The sequence below is a fragment of the Ziziphus jujuba genome, chromosome 4 (genome assembly GCF_031755915.1).
Source record: "Ziziphus jujuba cultivar Dongzao chromosome 4, ASM3175591v1".
NCBI classification, from domain to species: Eukaryota; Viridiplantae; Streptophyta; class Magnoliopsida; order Rosales; family Rhamnaceae; genus Ziziphus; species Ziziphus jujuba.
In genome coordinates, this window is record NC_083382.1 from 3,181,926 (window position 1) to 3,204,822 (window position 22,897).

Below are 22,897 nucleotides of genomic sequence, written 5' to 3' on the forward strand. Positions count from 1 at the left end.
GCAATTTATGAGATCCGAGGACCTAAAGATGAAACCCTTCCCAACGAGATTCTGACCACCTCGGGTCCGATCTCCGAAAGGAGCATGTGTGGGTCGTGAGACTGATCCTATGGAGGATCTTGATTGATACGCATGCTCGAGGTGAGTGACCCATCTTTAAAACTATTTTTGGATGATTAGTTATATTTATCTTGTGTTAATTTAATATTTAGAAAATATGTTTATGTAGTGGAATTTATATATAATTGTAGTTAATTTGTATTCTTAATTTTGGGTGATTTCTTTTATATTTATATATACCTATTGATGCTAAATTAAGGTTTGGATTATTATTATTGCTATTTAATTGAATATATTACGCATGATCGAGGTATTTTATTAAACTAATTATACTTGAATTCTAGATGAATTTTAATATTATTTTTGGCATGATTTGATTTTAAAGATTTCAAGAAAAATATTGGTTTAAGTTATGGTGCTTTTAAAATATATATTTATGCACTTGAAATATTATCTTATTGATTTTTTGATATAGGAAAAATTATATATTATTGATGGATTTATGCTAGTGATATTAAAGAAAAAAAAAAGGTGGAAATGTGAATTTGAAAAGTGGTATAATTCCCACGGTGAATTTTGAAAAATTGGGTATTTTAATAATAAATTTAGTTATTTGTTTTAGACGCACTCATCCAGTACTGGTGTTCTGTATTGTATATGTAGATAAGCGAGCAGGTTGTAATGTCTCCCATGAGTTGTCATTGGACAAGGGCAGGCAAGTTTGATATTGGCCATAGCCGTCCCCCTCCATGGCCAGGATGACGGTTATAAGCACCGGTGCTGTCAGGATGCCGAAGCGACCGTATGCAAGTTTCTCTCTTTAACCTCCCGTCAGATGGTGCTCGGGACGCTGGATATCGTAGGACATCACCGGTATATAGTGTGGTGTGTCAAGTAATTTTTTTTTTAAGATATAAATTTCAAATTCCAAAGTTTTAAAATCGTATATAAAATTAAACGTATTTAATTTTGTTTTACTGTTTATTTCAAACTAATATTTTCTAAAATGTATTTATTCATGTTTTTATCAATTATTTTAAATTGGTGTTTTAGATTTTTCTTTTACCATGTTGATATTATTTATTTAAATTTTGAGATTTTAACATGAATTTTATTGTATTCTTTTATCTATTTTAAATTGAGGTTTAATTCTTTGATTATTTTAGTTATTTAAACAATAAATTTTATAATTTATATTTTGAGTGTAAGTCTTTTCCTTAGGGGAGATGCTGTCGGATTTTCCATTGGAAGGTTCGATGGTGTTTCCCTAGGATCAGGACTTGTCCATGGTTCCGATAAGGGGTATTTTCATGGGTCCTGAAAGTTTATTTTTGTTTTATGCCAAATTCCTTCAATCCAAATTTATCTATGATTTTATTTATTTTATCTAATGATATCTTATTCTAAATTTAATAATTGGATTTTTTTTAAAATGTTTTCAATGTATATATTGAGTTCTAAATTAATATTTGTATTTTATGTGCATTCTACATTATTGCATTCCATTTAATTCAATATTTCCTTGATTATTTTTAATGTAAATTTATTATGATTTTACTTATTTTATTTATGACATTTATGTACAATTTAATAATTGTTATTAAAATTATTCTTGTTTCGTGTTATACACTCTAGATCTTTAATTTAATGTACTTTATTTATAATTTATTTAATTAATTATTTCTTGATTTTTAGAGTCCAATTATTGGGTTTTGTGAAAATGTTTTAAAAAGGAAAACTTTTCCAATTGAGTGAACTGTGAGAGTTTTGAAAGAAAACAATATTTCAACTACTTATTATTTATTTGATTATTTATTATTAATTAATCAAGTTTATTTTATCGCTACATTATTATTATTATTATTATAACTATGTCGTAGTTAGGGTCACCCACTGAGATGATTAGCATCTCATGCTTTTAAATTTTGTTCCCCTAGTGTGAAGTCCCACATCGATTGGAAAAGGGAACGAAGCATGACTTATAAGCGTGTAGATACCTTTCCCTTGTGGACACGTTCCCATAAGGGAAGTAAAACCGTGAAGGGTAGGATTGGGCTTACCACCTAGCTTCCAAAACGGACAATTCTCATGCGGGTGGTCTGGGCTGTCATAGATAGTATCAGAGCCAGTACCTGGATCGATGTGCCAGTGAGGACACTGGGCCCCAAGAGGGGAGGAGTGTGAAGTCCCACATCGGTTTGAAAGGGGAACGAAGCATGGCTTATAAGCCTATCGATACCTTTCCCTTGTGGACGTGTTCCTATGAGGGAAGTAAAACCGTGAGGGGTAGGATTGGGCTCACCACCTAGCTTCCAAAGCGGACAATTCTCATGCGGATGGTTTGGGCTGTCACATCTAGGCCCAGGTTAGTAGACTTTAATCGTCCGGAGGCGAGTTTGATGTCTTTGTTCGTTGCTGAAAGTCCAAGAAGCTTTCCCTTCTTTTGCTCCCTACCTTGTATTATTCCTTTTATCTTTTGTTGTATTAAATTTCATATTTAATTGTATCTTGGTAAAGCTTTGTATACTGTCTTGAACGTTTATTTATTAATTATGCACGAGTTCCCTGTTAATTATTGAAGTGCTGCAAATTTGTGGAATTAAATTATAGTAAGGTGGGAGGAATAAGGCAGTGTATATAGAAGTATGTTTTCAATGCAGGGAATTTGTGGTAAGTCCAACCCTTAGGGGAGGTTCTGCCGAATTTTCTATTGGAGGGTCCAATAAGGTTTCTCTGGGATCAGGGCTTGTCTAGGGTTTCGATGAGGGATCTTGGACAGGTCCTAACACACATGTCCCCTCACAATACAGAGAAAAAATTGATGAAAAAGGAGAGAAATATATATTCTTTGGATACAGCAGTGAGTCAAAAGGTTACTGGCTGTACAATCCAAAAACAACTAAGCTGATAATTTCTAGAGATGTTATCTTTGACGAATCTACAGCGTGAAATTGGGAAAACACTCCCAAAACAGGAGCAAAAATATTTGAAGAAATTTCTTTTCAGGATAAGTCAGATTCTCAACCAATTCAAGATGCTGGTCTAAGTACAAGTCGTCAAGAATCTCCAAGCCCAATCCAAATAATGGATATATCTTCAGATGATGAATCACCACCAAGAAAGGTACGCTCACTCGTAGATATTTATGAATCTACTAATATGGCATTTTTTGCATGTGAGCCTCAAAATTTTGAAGAAGAAGTAAGAGAAGATATTTGGATTAAAACAATGGATGAAGAAATTGCAACAATCGAAAAGAATGATACGTGGGAACTGATGGATCTACCTGAAGGCAAAGATGTTATTGGACTCAAATGGGTCTACAAAACCAAGTACAAAGACGATGGAACAATTCAAAATTACAAAGCACAGCTAGTCGCCAAAGGCTATTCACAACAGCCAAGAATCGACTTCAATGAGACATTCGCACCAGTTGCTCGAATGGAAACTGCAAGAACAGTTCTCGCATTAGCTGCTAAAATGGAGGTACCTGTTTATCAACTAGACGTCAAATCAGCATTCCTTAATGGAGAACTCAAAGAGGAAGTATATGTGGAACAACCTTTGGGTTACACCATCAAAGGAAAAGAAAACAAAGTCTTACGATTAAAGAAGACATTATATGGATTAAAGCATACACCACGAGCTTGATTCATACTTCAGACAAAATGGATTTCAACGGAGTCCAAGTGAGCCATCTTTATATGTCAAAAAAGAAGGTATGCAAGATATTCTCATTGTCTGCTTATATGTTGATGATTTTATTTATACTGGTACTAATCCAAAAATGGTAGAAGAATTCAAAAGAGTAATGATGAAAGAATATGAGATGACAGATCTTGGCCTAATGAAATATTTTCTTGGCATCCAAGTTCAAAGGAGAAATATTTATTTCTCAAGATAAATATTTAAATGATCTTCTCAAATGGTTTCACATGGACACATATAAACCGGTGTCTACACCAGTGGCATTAAATGAGAAGTTGCATAAAGATGATGGTGCAAAAAAAGCTAATGCAACAAATTACAGAAGCCTAGTTGGATGCCTCATTAATCTAACAAATACCAGGCCAGATATTGTCTTTGCTATTAGTTATGTTTCCATATTCATGCACGAGCCAAGTAAAAATCACCACAATGTAGCAAAGAGAATCCTTCGCTATCTATAGGATACCAGAAAGCTTGGAATTAAGTATGCCAAAGAAGCAGGTAACAAGCTCATCAGATATACAGACAATGATTGGGCAGGCTCCGTAGATGACTGCAAAAGCATCTCAGGATATTTATTTTGCTTAGGTACAAAATCAATTTCTTGGTCATCAAAGAAGCAAAGGACCATGGCATTATCTTCCACAAAAGTAGAATATATATCCGCTACAGATGCAGCAAGTGAAGCAGTATGGCTTAGAAGACTTTTATCAGATATGCAACATAAAGAAACTGCTCGAACAATTATAAGATGCGATAATATGTCAGCAATAGCAATGACAAAAAATTCAGTGTTCCACAACAAGTAAAAGCACATAGAAATTCAACATCACTTCATCAAATATTTGGTTGAAGAAGATGAAATTAAACTTGAATTTATCAACACATTTGAGTAACTGGCAGATATTTTTACAAAACCAACAATAACAGAAAAGCTATAAGACTTTTAAGAGCTTTGCCAAAATTAGAAATTAAGAGGGAGTGTTAAAAATAAAATAAAATAATAAAATAATAATAATAATAATTTGTAATTTGGCAAAGCCGGTTGAGTGGTGAAGATTCAAGAAATTACACTTATGTCGCAATTAATGTTGCAATTGATGATAGCAATTAATGAAAGAGAGTCCGAATTGTTTACTAAAGCCATAGCAAGTTGCCACGTGTAAGCTAGCTTTATATGTATTGATTAGATAATTGATAGATTGACATGTGTCCTCATGAGTTGTATTTTTACTTGTATAGAAAAGAAAACAGCAAAGCATGCATATGGCGGTAGTTACTTTGGAACTGCCTCTTTTAGCTTATATAGGCTTGTACTCTTGTTTTGTATTAATTATGGGAAATAAAGAAATTATAATGTGCATTCCTTCTGTATTTTTTAGCTCTTCTCTTCCTTCAATTTTAATTAGTCTCGTCCATCCTCTTTTCTTTTACCAAACAAGTATTTTGTTTAATCTCCTCAAATTTAAGCTTCATTTTAAACACTTTTTCATATAATATCCAACATCTTTTTTATATACATGCTTGTGATTACCCAGTTGCAACCAGTATTCCACACCATTTCAATTGTAGCAGTCCAGAGGATCAAATACTCTTTTTTATGGTGGCCGCTCTGGCTACTATCTAAGTTCAGATGTATTCGTCTGACATCCAAACAAAGGTTGGTTACTTTTGGTACGTACGTAAATTTCATTTTTCATTATTTTTAGGGAAAAAAAAATAAATAAATATCAATAGTCCTTACTACATTACCGACACCGTTTACATTACTACTATCCTTTTGACTTGGTCTGGGTTTTGTTTTATTGGATCCTGGACTATACTTTTTCATATTCTAATTCTTTTCTTTTAAAAGAGAAAAAAGTAAATAAAGATTTGTCAGATTCATCTATACATATTTACCATACAAATAACAGATCTATATCATATATATATATATATATGCATATATATATATATATATATATATATAACCCAAAACAACGGTCTTTTGTTAAATTTCACTTTCTTGCACTCAGGTTTTGAAAGATACTATATTTGTGGGTTTTGTTTATTGTAAGTTCAATTGTTGTGAGTTGCCACGGGGCATTATAAAGCAGAAACTTTGTGAAATTCCATTTTAAATGTATTGGGTTATTTAAGCTATGGTTGAAATTTGTAGCACGTGTGGGAATGGCTTAAAAACCCAAGTCCATAACGAGGCCCTTTAGGTTTACTTTTGCTTTTAACAATTTGGAGGGTAGCTGCCTTTTGCCTTTGTAGCTGCCACTTACAAATTGCCTCTCTCTTGATTTGTAACGTTGAAGAAATTTAGAGAAACTTTCTTTTTAGTTTTTTTGTTTCTTTTGAGTAAAGTTGTAGATATGCTAGACGGAAATGTTCAGTCTGTCCAAATTCCACCAAAGCCATTGTTTCAATCCTCAAAATCATGATAATGGAAGTTTATATATATATATATATATATATATAAATACATATAGTACGTTTTTGCTAATTCCTTTTGCACAAGTCAGTTTTCTATGTTTCTATCATGCTCAGTTATTGTATGCGAACAGTGAACCTACAAAAGTGGGAAAGCTTGCTAAATATATATATACTCATCCGTTTGAATAAGCTTGCTAATTACACTATGTCAATGTGGGAGCGTGCACCTTTAAAATTGTCTGAAAAAAGGATTTGTCAATGTGCATGCAAACTGATCCGTACATTTACTTTACCGTTATTAATGCCCTCATACCGCGTGGAGAATTATCCAAATACTTCAGTTGAAAATTAGGATAAGATTTTATTCTGCAAGATATAACTAATCAAACATGTTGGTCGTTACTGTTTGTTCTATAGGTAAACCTAAAGATATGTGAAAAGCGATTGGTGTTTTTTTAGGTTTTTTATAGCTTGTTGAGAGTCCTCCACCTCCAAGCACAAAAATTCCAGTTCCATGCATAGATTTAACCCTTCTCTAATAGTTTATATTTCTATCTCTTCTATCACCAAATATGAGAAACCCATAGCTGATTTTAATGTTAAGTATTTATTAATGTAGTGCTCCCTGAATTTTGGTATATAAAAAGATTGTAAGTATGTTGATACTCATGTCATAATTTATGTATGCAATATATTATTATTATTATTATTATTTTGCTTCTTTTTTTTTTTCCTACTGGGAATAATTTATGTAATTCCTAGTATAGTTGGATGATGGACACATTAACAACAATATAGAAACTAATTTAATTTGTATTCGGACTTGATCCTTTATAGCGGGTGACAATTTCCCTGGCTCAAGCAAACTACTTTACGTACAGCTAATTAAAAGTACTTTTAGACTCCATACAAGAAGGCCGACGACTTTGAAAATTCAAAAAGTGGCCGTCCTTTTGCAGCGTAAAATAGTTCTATAATGTCGAGGAAATTGAGCATGACAAGGAGCAAATTGAGTAGTCAGCTAAGAGCCCAAATTGCTTAAAATGGAAATCCATTAGTCATTTTATTATTGCACGGCTGCGTCGGTTGGGAATATGAACAAACTATAGTCAGAAGAACAATTTTCAAACCAAAAAATTGTCCATTTTAACCAAAATAAAAAATAAAAAAATCAAAGGTTGGTGGTAGAATTACTAAAAAGTTAAAGGACAAGGCAGCTAGCTATGAGTAACAATGGTGTGTTTAATGAGTTTTGAATCATCATAAGGGATGGTAATTCCCAGTTTTATATTTGTTTTCGAATGGAAACTTGAAAGGGTTCAATTATTGGATCTTTAATGCTCAAATAAATGTACTGAATTTAATTTCTCTTAATTAGGGTGTTAAAAATGGAAAATCACCAAGGTAAAACAGAGGATAAATAGTTCTTTTTGGAGGACCTAGCAACATGTATTGCACGAAAATTTTGTTTAAAATCCTTCTTGCTAAGCTTCAACAAATTGTACATGAATACAGAATGCCAGGCCTAAATTGGGCCTTCAGGACATGTCCTGCTATGCTAGGCCTATTTGCATTGTCAGCGACTCATAGCTTATTGGGTCAACATTTAGCTCCATGACTGACGACCTTTTTATTTTAGTTTATTTTATTTTGAAATATGCGGATGACCTCTGATGTACTGATTTCTGATTATGATAATTTTACTTGCCAGGGAAAAAGTTGACGGACTTTTTTTTTTTAATTTAATGTTTGATAGAAAAAAGGAAATAGAACAGAAGTTTCCACGAAATACAAGTTTGTGGAACAGTTTCTGGATTAATTTTTGAAATTCACATTTGCAGTGTGTCATGGCGCAAAATAAATAAATAAGGAGCAAATTGATACAAGGACCAAATTACGGTAATCTTTATGGTTTTCGCTGTAATTATAGCCACAATGGAGAGAAAAACAAACACAAATAAAGAAAAGTAAAAACAGAGTAGCAGAGGACTCGCAATTATGAATACGTTTGAGTCAACTAAACGTCAAATCTTTGTAGGATCTACCACTCATTTTAATTCACGAAGACTTCATTTTCTCCACCTAAACCTCTACTTTCTGGAAATGAATTCCCGGCTTTCCTCCTCGACTCCTTTTCTTCTTCTTCTTCAATTTTCTTTGCTGTTATTCATCATCTAGTTTCCTCCATGTTGGAGCTTGGATTTGTTCAATAGCTGCAGCAAACGATTCACTTGTGGGAATATCACGAACATTCACTACCCTTTCTGGGGAGATGATAGGGTGGAAGATTGTGGGCATCGTGATCTACATCTCAACTGCGACAAAAACAAAACTACCATTAAGATCAAAGGTGTGATGCACGAGGTATTAGACATAGAACAAGACACCCAGATTCTCCAAATCAAAAGGGAAGATTTCTTTGATAGTAAAGGATTATGTTCACCAAAATACCCAACTACCACCTTCAATTCCCAACTATTTGAATATGCTCAAGGTTTTGCAGAAATTACAATAAACTATGATTGTCAGAAAAATGAAGGAATGCTCGGGTATTTCTCTTGCCCTGAGGGATCGACTCGTAAGGATGGCCTCATACAACTTGGATCTGAAACTAATCCGGGATGCACTTCAAGCCTCGGAGGTGGGATTGGTCGGAGTTATTTGGGTCTTATCGGAGAATTTTGGAGAATGGAAGAGGCACTGTTCGGAGAAGGATTTAGAGTGAAATATAAGGTGGATGCTTGGTTTTGTAACGGCTGCACCGTATCCGGATCAGGAGCTTGCGGTTATGACGTAGATTCCAACAAGCCTGCTTGCCACTGCGCAGATGGATCTTCTCGGCCAGGCCCATGTCCTCCCCCAATCAAAGGTACCAACCCAACCCAGCTGCTTTAATTTCATTTAGATTGCGTATAATTTGGTACTCTTAGGATAAACATCACGACGACTTTTCACACTTTCTAACTCCAATTCCTACCCTTTTTTTTTTTTTTTTTTTTTGTTTTTCTATCTATATATATATATATATATATTTGTGTGTGCGCGCTTTCTACTAGTGCTTAATTTGGATGAATTTGCTCGTATTCATGATTATCTAAGAGTCATATACTAAACAATTTCATAACTTTTCCCCACTACATTTGCTTAGTGTGTGTCACCAGTCCATAGGCTAAACCAAATCGAGAATTGATATGAAAACTATTATATATTGATTAGTATTAGTAAAATGGTTTAGTTGGTAAAGTCTCAAAAAAAAGAAAAAAAAAGAAAAAAAAAAAACTACTAACATGATAAACACACATTAAGATTGTGGAGGATTATATAAGATGATTATGAGAGTAAATCGTATTTTATATGATCTCCCCTGTTTAGAAAGACAAAGATATACTGAACTATGGAAACTAATGACTAAGGTAGTTCCAAGTTGGGTAGAATTCTTTTTCTATTTATTTTGAAGTTACAATTTTTTTTTTTAATTTTTTTTTTTTGGTCTCACCTTTTCTAGCTTTTGCAGAATCATCTTCAAATCGTAATTTGATCATAGGTAAAATGTCAACCATCTCTTTTTCTTCTTCTTCTTATTTGGTTACCATGAAATAAAATAGATATACAACTTAAATACTCCTTTGAAAATATATAGGCATTTCAGTGGCCGTTCTTGGACTTCTGATAATTTTTGCTATAATTCTATCCGTCTATAAGAGAGAATCAATGATCTTTTGGAAGAAAGAGAAGAGAGACGATTTTGATGTGGAGGCATTTATAAACAATTATACTTCATTTGCTCCAAAGCGATACCGTTACTCACATGTCAAGAAAATGACAAAGTCATTTGCAAACATAATTGGGAAAGGAGGATATGGCTGTGTATACAAAGGAACATTACCTGATGGTTGTCTTGTTGCTGTTAAAGTCCTAAAAGATTCTAAAAGCAATGGAGAAGATTTTATCAACGAAGTTGCTAGTATGGGTAGAACTTCTCATGTTAATATAGTCATTCTTCTAGGATTTTGCTATGAAGGGACCAAGAGGGTTTTAATTTATGATTACATGCCTAATGGATCACTTGATAAATTCATATTTGATCAAGAATCTCCCAACCCAACTTGTCACTTGGATTGGACAACATTGTACAAAATTGCTTTTGGAATTGCACGAGGACTAGAGTACTTGCATCGAGGTTGCAACGCAAGGATTTTGCATTTTGACATAAAGCCTCAAAACATTCTTTTGGATAAAGAATTTGTCTAAAAATCTCTGATTTTGGCCTGGCAAAACTATGGCTAGAAAAGGAGAGTATTGTGTCAATGACCGGTGCTAGAGGAACAGCAGGATACATAGGACTTGAAGTATTTAATCGCAACTTTGGAGGAGTGTCCCACAAATCCGATGTTTATAGCTATGGAATGTTGGTCCTCGAAATGGTTGGGAAAAGAAAGAATATTGATGTTGGAGTGTCTCGTACAAGTGAAATATACTATCCTTCTTGGATTTATGAAGATCTGGAATTGGGTAGAGATTTAAGAGTTTTGGGAGTTACAACAGGGGAAGAAAAAGAAATAGCAAGGAAGTTGATATTAGTGAGCTTCTGGTGCATTAAGATGAATCCATCAGATCGACCACTAATGAGTGAGGTTGTAGATATGCTAGAAGGAAATCTTCAATCTGTCCAGATTCCACCAAAGCCATTCTTGTTTTCTCCTGCAAGGTCTCCTCAACAATCTTCAAAATCATCATAATAAAAGTAGGTATGCTTAGTATCTAATTCCCTCTTAATAGTTTGTTTTATTTTCCAATGTTATGACCGTTATCTTTTGTATATAAATATCACGCTTAGGTTTGGGCTTCTGTTTGGTTTCTTTTGGTTCCATGTCTAGGGTTAGAGTAAATGTAGTTGAAGGTCGATTCCATGTGCATGGATGTAGCTTTAGGAATGAAAAGTATGTGCTTAGTGGGGATGTACACTGCAAACTGAGCTTTGCCCTGTATACATTGAACATCTAACGTAATATAAACTAAGCTCGGGTGTTCCCTTGCCCCGTTGGGTCTACTCATGAGAATGGCTTTATAGGAGATAATACTGGCTGCAATTCGAGCCTCAAAATCGGGATTGGTCGGAGTTATTTTGTTGACATCGGAAATTTTGCAATAATGGAAGAGGCACTGATCAGAGAAGGATTTAGAGTGAAATATAAGGTGAATACTTCATTATGCAATGGCTATACCAAATCCGGAGGAGTTTGTGGCTATGACTGGAATTCCAAACAACCAACTTGCTATGATGGATCTTCTCGGCAAAGCCCATTTCCTCCCCCATCACGTTCCAGACCGTAAATTAAAGGTACGAATAAAGGTTTCTCTTTTAAAAATATATGAGTATATAATTAATGGATTATATCATTTTTTTACTAAAAGAGGATATTATATATCTAATTAATAAAATGGTTGGAAAAAAATCCACTACTTCAAAAGACTTTACCAAATAAACCTTTTAACTTCGTTATTTTATAGTAACAAGTTTCTATCAGATATGATAATTTGCCATTAATTTTTGTCCCTTGGATTAATTGGAATAATAATAAGGAAGAACACAAACAGGGGATTTAAATCCTATTGAGATGTAACCAACAAATGCACATTAAACTAACATGATAAACACACATACAGATTGTGGAGGATTACAAAAATGTTATTATGATCCGCAAACAATTAATCACATGTAACTAAAAGCTGTAGGATGTTACTATGAGAGTAAATCATATTACATTATCTTCCCTGTTTAGAAAGACAGAGATACAAAACGATGGAAACTAATGACTTAGGTAGTTGCAAGTTAGCTACCATTCTTTTTTCTATTTATGAAGTTACAGATTTTTAGTCTCACCTTCTTTTGATATTGCAGAATCATCTTCAGATCGTAATTTGACCAGAGGTTAAATGTCAACCATGCTCCTTTTCTTATTTTACTTCCATGAAATAAAATAGATATACAAGTTAAATACTCTTTTGAACATAGGCATTTCATCAGCCGCTGTGCTTGGGCTTTCAATAATTTCTGCTATAACTCTATCCGTCCATAAGAGAGTATCAATGATCTTTAGAAATAAAGAAAATAGAGAGGAGTTTGATGTGGAGGCATTTATAAGCAATTATACTTCATTTGTCCCGAAGCGATACAGTCACTCACATATCAAGAAAATGATTAACTCATTTGCAAACATAATTGGGAAAGGAGGATATGGCTGTGTATACAAAGGAACACTACCTGATGGTCATCTTGTTGCAGTAAAAGTATTAAAAAGATTCTAAAAGCAGTGGAGAAGATTTTATCAACGAAATTGCAAGTATAGGTAGAACTTCTCATGTTAATATAGTCACTCTTCTCATATTTTGCTACGAGGGCATAAAGAGAGCTTTGATTTATGATTACATGCCTAATGGATCACTTGATAAATTCATATTTGATCAAGAATCTCCAAATCCAACTCGTCATTTGGATTGGACAACATTGTATGAAATTGCCCTTGGAATTGCCCAAGGACTAGAGTACTTGCACCGAGGTTGCAACACAAGGATATTGCATTTTGACATAAAGCCTCAAACATTCTTTTGGATAAACATTTTTTTCCAAAAATCTGTGATTTTGGCCTGGCAAAACTGTGACTAAAAAAGGAAAGTATTGTATCTGTGATGATTTAATCCTCAAATTCACCTTGTAATGCTGCTGTGATGTGTTGCATAACTGGTGTAAAACTGCAGAACCTGTTTTGCGTGTTTTCAAGTTTCTAGTGGTCAAAATGGTGCATTTCATTATTTTGGAAGTAAAGAATGGTAAAATGGTTATTTTCCCTCACATCTTAAGTAGAGTGACGTCGTTTTGAGGTAACACTTGTTATATATACGATTTCCTTCCTTCTGAATGAAAAAAGAGAGAAAAAACTCAAAATTTCCATAAAACTGCAGAAGGCAGGAAAGCTCTGAGAAATCTGTTTTCATTCCCTTGTGTTCTTCTTTACATATAATTGATGTTCTTTGTGAGTTTGGAAAAGAACACTTAGTGAAAAGGGTGTAACAGGGGCTTTGGGTTGTGAATATTTGAGTGATTTCATAATTTAAGTTATGTAGTTGATTTCTATGATAGCAGCTACTCAATAAAATACCAGAAGCTCTCACCGGAGCAATGAGGACATAGGCTATCTTGGCCGAACCTCGATAACTCTTCTTGTTGTTTATGTTACTTAGTTTTTTCAGTTTTGCTCTCTAATTTTTCCAACAGCGGTATCAGAGCTATTAGGTATTTCCAATTCTCGGTGAGTTGGATATTCTTCCTTTTAATTCTTCGTGAATTGGGTTTCTTCAATTCTTTGTGAGTTGGGCATTTTCAATTCTTACTGAGTTGGGTAATTTCGGTTTTTGGTGAATTTGGATATTTTCAATTCTGGGTTAGTTTTTGATTAACAATCAGAACATCCTAGATCTAAATCTAGGACAAGAGGCAGGAAATGTTATTACTGCAAGAGAGAGGGCCATTTTATTAAAAATTGTGTTAAGAAAAGAAAATATGAAAAAGAAAAAGGCCAAGAAACAGGTGATTTGGCAGTGGCTTATACTGGTTCGGAGCCTGCAGAGGTCTTGGTTGTGTCTTACAATCAAGATAAATCTAAATGGGTGTTAGATTCAGGTTGTTCCTTTCATATGTGTCCTGATTTAAGTTGTTTCCACTCTTTTTCTAAGTGTGATGGTGGTCAAGTCCTAGGAAACAACCAATCATGTCAAGTAGTTGTCATTGGAAATGTGCAACTACAACTATTAGATGGTACCATTAAGACTCTTACTTCAGTTAGACATGTCCCTTATTTGAAGAGGAATTTAATTTCTTTTAGCATGTTAGATGAATCTGGTTTTTCTTGTAAAACTAAAAATGGTACTATGAAAGTGACTAAGGGTTCTCTTGTTGTTATGAAAGGTGTGAAAAAGAATGGTTTGTATGTTTTGCTAGGTAAAATAGTGACTAGTTCTAGTAATGCTTCTATTAGTTCATCAATTGATAAAACTATTTTGTGGCATAATAGATTGGGTCACATTAGTGAAAAACGTTTGTACTACTTGAATAAACAGAATGTGTTTGGCAAGGACATAATCAGCAAGCTAGAATTTTGTGAAAATTGTATTTTGGGTAAACAACATAGGCTTAGCTTTAACTTGAGTACAAGTATAGCTAAATCTATGTTAGAACATGTGCATACTGATTTGTGGGGCCCTGCCAATGTACAAACACAAAGTGGTAATAGGCATTTTTTGTCAATAATTGATGATTTTTCTTGAAAAGTTTGGGTTTACTTGCTGAAAACCAAAGATGAAGCATTTACTAGGTTTAAAGAATGGAAATTGCTTGTTGAAAATCAAACCAATAAACCTGTAAAAGCCTTAAGAACCGATAATGGTCTAGAATTTTGTAATAGAGAATTTGATCATTTCTATAAGTCTCATGGTATACTAAGGCATAGAACTATTAAGCACACACCACAGCAAAATGGTGTGGCTGAAAGGATGAATAGGAATTTGCTTGATAAAGTAAGACGTATGCTTGTTTCATCTGGTTTACCTAAATTGTTTTGGGGTGAGGCTGTTATGACAGCTATGCATTTGGTAAATTTATCACCTGTTTTAAATTTTAAATCCCCTGAACATGTGTGGCTTGATAAGAAGCCTGATTATAGCAAGCTTAGAATTTTAAGCTGTGCTGCATATGTACATCAAGCTGAGGGAAAACTTGAACCTAGGAGTATAAAATGTTTTTTCTTAGGTTATCCTTCAGGTGTTAAGGGCTATAGACTTTGTGATAAAAAAATTCAGGGTTATAAAGTCATTCTAAGTAGAGATGTGATATTTAATGAAACTTCTATGCCTTGTAAAGTTACTAACAGTGCAGGAAATGAGAAAAGTAACAAGCTAGAAACAAGGAGTCTTGATTTACTTCCTGAGATGGAGAGTCAAGAGGATGAAAATCTAAGTGATAAGCCATATGATGAAGCTATCCTTGAACCTGCAAGTGTTGATGAACTAGAAAAGCATACACCTGCCCAATCAGATGAAGAGTCAAAAGATGAATAACCAAAGCAGAAATCCTCAAGTCCAAGATAGAAAAATATAGCTTCACCAGGATACTTGCTGACCCGAGATAGAGCAAAAAGGCAAGTGAAGCCTAATAGGAAGTACAGCTATGCAGATTTCATAGCTTTTGCCTTGGTGGCATTTCAAGATCTTATAGATAATGAGCCAAGAAGTTATTTGAAAGCTGTGAAATCAAAGGAAGCTGCAAAATGGAAAGAAGCTATGGCTGAAGAAATGGAATCTTCACATAAAAATGAGACTTAGGAGTTGGTACCAGCACCTGCAAACCAAAAAATTGTGGATTGTAAATGGATCTACAAAGTCAAGGAAGGAATGACAAAATTTGAACCAGTGAGATTTAAAGCCAGATTAGTGGCTAAGGGGTTTATTCAGGTTGAATGCATAGACTACATTGAAATTTTCTCACCGGTTGTCAAGTATACAACCATAAGGGTCATGTTAGCTTTGGTAACTCAGTTTGATTGGGAGTTAGAACAGATGGGTGTTAAGACTGCGTTTCTTCATGGAGAATTAGAAGAAACTATATACATGAGACAACCTGAAGGTTTTGAAATTAGGAAAAAAGGTGGAGATCTTGTGTGTTTGCTTAAGAAATCATTGTATGGACTTAAGCAGTCACCAAGACAATGGTATAAAATGTTTGATTCATTTGTGGTAAAAGCTAGTTTTGTGAGAAGTAATTTTGACAGCTGTTTATATTTTAAGGACACTATGATAGACAAGGTAGTGTATCTTTTATTATATCTGGATGATATGCTGTTGGCAGGTCGAGATGGTAAAATTATACATTTTGTGAAGAATTTACTCAAGTCTAAGTTTGAAATGAAGGACCTTGGACAAGCCAAAAAGATTTTAGGAATAGAAATTGTGAGAAACAAATTGAGATATGAGATGAAACTGTTGCAATCTTCCTACATTTAGAAAGTGGTGTCCATATTTTCTATGGAAGGTGCAAAACCAGCAAATGTTCCACTTGGTGGACACATTTCAAGCTGTCTAGTGAGCAATGTCCAACTACAGAGCAAGAGAAGGAAGATATGGTGGCTGTACCATATTCAAATGCTGTGGGATCTGTGATGTATGTGATGATTTGCACTAGGCCAGATTTAGCTCATGCCATTAGTGTCTTAAGTAGATACATGGCTAATCCTGGCCGAGATCATTAGGAGGCAATGAAATGGCTTCTACGATATTTGAAGCACACAGTGAGTAAAGGTTTGATTTATAAAGGAAATTCAAGTGGAGTTGAGTTAATTGGGTATTTGGATTCTGACTATGCTGGTGATAGGGACAAAAGGAGATCTATGTCTTCTTATGTGTTCACTTTGGGTGGAAATTGTATAAGTTGGAAGTCTTAGCTGCAACCTATGGTGGCTTTATTGACAACTGAATCTGAGTATATGGCAGCAACAGAGGCTGCAAAAAAAGTTATTTGGCTTAAGGGTCTATTGACAGAACTTAAAGCACTTAATCAAGAGGTTGTTTTATACTCAAATAGTCAAAGTGCAATCCACTTGTGTAAAAATCCAGTGTTTCGTGAAAGATCTAAACATATTCAGGTCAGGTATCACTTTATCCTAGATATGACGGCTCAACGAGTGATTAAGTTGAAGAAAATTCCCACTGAGCTCAATCCTTCTTATATGGGTACAAAGGTGCTTACTGTTGGCAAGTTTAATACTTGCAAGAATCTGCTCCGAGTTAGAGCAGGCTGGTTTGGTGATGGTTATTTTTCTTGGGATGGTGATGAGCTTCTGTTAAATTGCATTTGAGGATTAGGTGGAGATATGTGATGATTTCATCCTCAAATTCACCTTGTGATGCCGCTGTGATGTGTTGCATAACTGGTGCAGAACTACATAACTTAAGAATTTGGTTCTGGCCAATTTGGATGCCTACGAAATTGGAGATTGAAGTCTTCAATGGAAAGGGAGACTTATTGCTTTGGTGCAAGAAGATAAGTGTAACATCCCATATCGATTGGAAAGGGGAACGAAGGATGACTTATAAGCGTGTGGATACCTTTCTCTTCAAGAGGCCTTTTCCTGTGACCCACCATTGTACTGGGGTCGGGAAGAACAAAACCGTGCGGGCCGGGCCCAAAGAGGACAATATCTTGAGGCGGGTGGTCTGGGCTGTTTACAGTGGTATCAGAGCGGGACCCGGATCGGTGTGCCAGCGAGGACGCTGGGCCCTAAGGAGGGTGGATTGTAACATCCCATATCGATTGGAAAGGGGAACGAAGCATGACTTATAAGCGTGTGGATACCTTTCCCTTCAAGAGGCTTTTTCCTGTGACCCACCGTTGTACTGGGGTCGGGAAAAGCAAAACCGTGCGGGCCGAGCCCAAAGCGGACAATATCTAGGCTATTACAATAAAGGCTATGCTGGTCCTGATGAAGGTGGCAAGGGTGATCGATGGGTCATATGCAGCAGATGTCACCGAAGAAAAGAAGCTTGAAATTGATGAAATTGCAATGAGTACTATCATTCTTCATCTTTCTGACAATGTGTTGAGGCAAGTAAATGATGTGAGTACTACTTCACAGATATTGTAGAAACTTGAACAGCTTTACATGATGAGATCTTTACTTGACAGAATTCTTTTATTAGAACAATTTTTTGGTTTCAAAATGGATACCACTAAGGACCTAGATGCTAACCTTGATTCTTTTAATCGCTTAATACTAAGTCTTGCAAACTGTAATGTTGTTTTTGATGATGAACATCATGCTGTGATGTTATTAAACTCCTTGCCTGAGACTTATAGAGAAGTGAAGAATGCCATTAAGTATGGTAGAGAGTCTTTGTCCTTAGAAACAGTAGTGAGTGCCCTCAGGTCCCGAGACTTGGAATTGAAATCTGAGTCTAAAGGTGAAGGACTTGCAGTAAAAGGTAGGAGCATCACTCGAAGCTAGGGTCACAATGTCCATAAGAGTAAATCTAGAGAACAGTATCGATGACGAGTGCTAGAGGAACAGCAGGATACATAGCACCTTAAGTATTCAACCGCAACTTTGGTGGAGCGTCTCACAGATCCGATGTTTATAGCTACGGAATGTTGGTATTGGAAATGGTTGGAGGAAGAAAGAATGTTGATGTTGGAGTGTCTCGTACTAGTGAAATATACTTTCCATATTGGATTTACGAGGCCATAGAATTGGATAAAGATTTAAGAATTTTGGGTGTAACAATAGAGGAGGAAAAAGAGATGGCAAAGAAGATGGTATTACTGAGCTTTGGGTGCATTCAGACAATTCCATCCGGTCGACCACAAATGAGTAAAGTTGTTGTTATACTGGAAGGAAGTCTTAAGTCTGTCCAGATTCCACCAAAGCCGTTCTTATCTTCTCCTGCAAGGTCTCCTTAGCATTCCACAAAACCATAATAGTAGATTTATGTATTCCACTTGTCAGTAGTCTATTTTTGATGTTTCCCAAGTTGCTATGTCTCTATCATCATATGCTCAGTTTTTGATTGTGAACCTACTAGATTAAAAAAAAAGTGGGCAATTAAACGTGTTAAACATATGTAATGACCACTGACCGTGTTGGCAGGTTCAGGAGAAAAAAAAGGGTTTCCTTTTGGTTTGGGGATTTTGTTATCGCAGAGAGGATTAATTAAAATAAATGACACATACGTGCTTATATTTGAAGAGGTTATCTATTTTTGTCTCAGATTTGATGATGCAAATCCTGATGACTAGGGAGAAATTCCAAGTAACCAAAATTTTTAATCTGATGAAGGTGTAATTAAGGATTTAGGAAACATAAAGATAGTGAGGAATTTTATTATTGAAGATAGCTAAGCAATTGAGTCATTTTCTGGACCCAAAAACAAAATTCATTCTTGCTTTATGTGGGCCCACACAGGTGGGACTTGTACACTTCTAGCAATGAGTCCAAAGACGGAAACTCTCCAAAGAGATTTGATACCAAAAAAAGGGTTATTTGGAAAAATAGCCATCCCATAACATGATTATTGAAGAATAGCAATTTTTTTTTTTTAAAAAAGTAGCCACCTTGGGACAAAAATACCCTTGATAAAATTGAAAATTACGCAAAAGGCTTTTTTTACCCTTTCCTTCTTCCTCTACACAGCCGTTCATCTAAGGGTTTCTCTAACAGGCCACTCTTTGCATCTCATCTCCTCTCACTCTCTTTTTTTTGTATTTTCTCATATCTAAAACTAAACTCAGGTAAAAATTTTAACTTTTTTCTTATTAAATGAAAGTAAGGAAATCTGTGTTTTTTTTTCTATTTTCTCTTTCTCTTTTTTCTTGTATTTTTCGTTAGTTTTGGAATTTTTAAGCTTTTTATTTAATATGGGTATGTAAGAAATTAATTTATGAGCTGTTATATGTGATTTTAAAGATACTTAGGTGACATATGGTTTGAAAATGGGGGAAATTTTGTGTAAAACTGAAAAATTACAAAAAACAGTAAAAACGGAGGAAATTTGGCAAAAAAGATGAACTTCCGCCATTTTCCTCCAGTTTGTCAGTTTTCGCAAGTTTTTAGCTAATTTTTAGCCAATTTTCCACCAGTTTTCTGCCAATTTGCCGCTAGTTTTCTGCCAATAGGAAAAAGCTATATTTGGCCCAAAAAAAAAAAAATAGAATCAACTTTTTTAATACAGTTAATATGTTTGTTTAGTATTATTTAAAATTTTATATATTTATTTATTTAGTTTAATGTTATTCATTTAATTTTGTAGTGAAATGGGAGATGATGATATTGTAATTGCGGTTTTATACAATGAAACATTGGTACAAAATGATGGTGGCAATTGGGAATATCGAAATGGTAAAAATATAATGGTTTCCGTTAGCAAGAAATGCACAAAATCAGAGTTAGAGGATGAGATTTTCAATTCTATTGAGATAGATCGAAATGAATATTTACTAAAGCTAAAATGGATATATGGATGATGTGCAGAAAAGTTGGATCCTATAGAAATACGATGTGAGAGGGATGTGAAATGCTTTCTTCAAGAAGTGAGGAATGGAGGGATGACAATGATGCGGCCTCCATTGTATGTTGAGGTGATTTCGAAAGTTAAACATGTATGTAGAAATGTTCATCAAACAACATTTGCTTCGGATAGTGGGAGTAATCTTCATTCTTTTTCTTGTCCTCCAATTGGCGTTCGTCTACCATAAGTTTCTGATACTGAACCTATTCAGGCTACATCTTAAGAAATTATGGTTCAAGAAACTCAGTTTAGAGATCAAGTTGATGTTCGTGGGGCCTGGACATCATTTAACATCCACGAAGGAGTTAATGTTGGAGGTGACTATGCTGAACGGTTTCCTAACGATGAGGAGTATGAGCAGTTGCATAATATTGATCATGGTGAGAATTACAATGCAGCAGGGGATGATGTTGATCATAATGATGTAGATTTTGATCATGAGTTGCCGGACAATGATAATGATATGCATCCTAAAATGAATAAGGAAGGAGTTGATGATGTTAGGGTTCATCATGCTACAAGTGACCACATATCATCGAGCAACAAAAGTGGTTCTATGGCCATATTTTGGTCAAAGTTCACTGGCTGTGAGAGCATAGTAGTTGGACAATTATTTTGTAATAAACGTGACAGAATAAACTGAGTATCTATTGCATGCGAGAAAATAAGGAGTTCAAGGTGACACAGTTAACTACACAACAATATGAGGTTGTTTGCTTGGAAAATACTTGTAAATGGCAACTACGTGCAACCACATTTAAAAATGGAGAAATATTTGTTGTGAGAATTTTTGATAATGTACACAGTTGCTCCTTAGATATCGTGCATCGAGAACATAAGCAAGCCAGTAGCCGGGTTATTCGGCAATGTATCAAATATAAATATGAAGGTATTGCACGTGTTTACAAACCCAAAGAAATTCAACATGATTTTTTGCAGAAATATGGGGTGAATATAAGCTACAACAAAGCATGGAGAGGTAAAGAGTATGCACTTAACAGTGTTAGGGGATCTCCAGAGGAGAATTTTGTTAAGTTACCTGCCTACTATTATGAGTTAGTGTCGAAGAACCCTGGGACTGTTACAGGTATCAAAACAAATGATAATAACAATTTTGTATATTTCTTTATGGCGATTGGACCAAGCATTAGGGGATTTAAAGCCCACATAAGACCCATGTTGGCTGTTGATGCAACTACATTGAAAGGGAAATACAAAGGGTACATGTATATTGCATCAAGCATGGATGGCAATAAGCAAATATATCCTTTGGCTTTCGGCATTAGAGATGGAGAGAACGAGCAAGCATATACATGGTTTTTCCAAAACCTCAAGGATGCCATCGGAGATTTTTCGGATTTGGTGTTTGTGAGTGATAGACACCCCACTATTGAAAGGGCATTATGCAAATGGACATATTAAAGCAAATATTAAAGCAGAAATATTAAAGCAAATGGACATACGAAAGATGAATCAATAATACAATGTTTCATGCTCGCAGCTAGTGCATATTTGGTTGAAGATTTTGAGTTTTATATGGGGCAAATTGAGGTAAAAAACAGTAGGGCTGCCCAGTACATTCGATCATGTGACCCTACAAGGTGGGCACGTTCTCTTTGTCCATGTAGAAGGTACCCTATCATGACCACCAATATTACAGAAAGTTTGAATGGCATTTTGCTAGATGCTAGAGAGATGCCAAAGTAGCATTAATAGAGCACATACGGGATTTACTGCAAAGGTGGTTGTATGAGCGACATATTGCAAGTGCAAAATTGACGAATCCTATGACTGACCACGTGGAAGAGAAACTCAAACTACGAAATTTGGAGTCCATCGGACTACGTGTGAAAGCCATTAATATGCATGAATTTCTTATGGAAGGTGGGAGTTTAAGGGGTACAGTTAATCTCCAATCAAAAACATGCTCATGCAAAGTCTTCGATCTTGATCAATTCTTGTGATCATTGTATTGCCGTTTGCAGAGACCGCAAAATTACTCCTTATGACATGTGTTCTCATTACTACACCGCGGATGCATATCGTGCAGCTTATGCTGAGTCCATTTACCCTTTGTTAGATGAAAAATAATGGCATGCCCCGGATGACGTGGCAAGTCGATTGTTCTTCCACTAAGATGGACACATAGGTGAGCCGGTAGGCCGAGGATGCAACACATACCATTCGAAGATGAAAATGTTATTGGACGTAGATGTAGCTAATGCGGTGGAGTTGGACATTATAGGCAGAGATGTACGAATCCATTGTCTTATGCTTTGAATTAGAAAGTTTTAATTTAGTGTTATGGTTTAATATGTTTTGATAATTATTTCATATATTGGATATAATATTTTATACTCCACGGTGGAAGATTTATTAGCAATCTTTTTTTTTTTTTTTGAATTTAATCCCAAATGAAAAGAGGCTTTCTGGAGTTGATTTTAAATCTTTAATTTACATATCATTTTATGAAATGTCCAATTGATTTTGAAAAGAAAAATAAACATATATCATTTTTTCTTTTATTTATAATGGTTATTGATTTTAAATTTCAATACATTTTTTGTTAATTCCATCTTCATCTCATATAATATTT

The 22,897-nt window shown here is 34.9% G+C and overlaps 1 long non-coding RNA gene and 2 pseudogenes across 1 annotated transcript; 2 read left to right on the forward strand and 1 right to left on the reverse strand.

Annotated features, from left to right (window-relative positions):
- Positions 1–8,086: 8,086 nt before the first annotated feature.
- LOC132803389 (uncharacterized) lies at positions 8,087–8,843 on the reverse strand. The gene is made up of 2 exons (XR_009638595.1): positions 8,703–8,843; positions 8,087–8,507 (listed from the first exon to the last, which is right to left on the reverse strand). It is a non-coding gene; the product is annotated as an uncharacterized LOC132803389 (long non-coding RNA).
- Positions 8,506–11,196, forward strand: LOC107423120 (PR5-like receptor kinase; annotated as a pseudogene).
- Positions 11,197–11,405: 209 nt separating this feature from the next.
- On the forward strand, positions 11,406–18,697 carry LOC132803429 (PR5-like receptor kinase; annotated as a pseudogene).
- Positions 18,698–22,897: the final 4,200 nt, after the last annotated feature.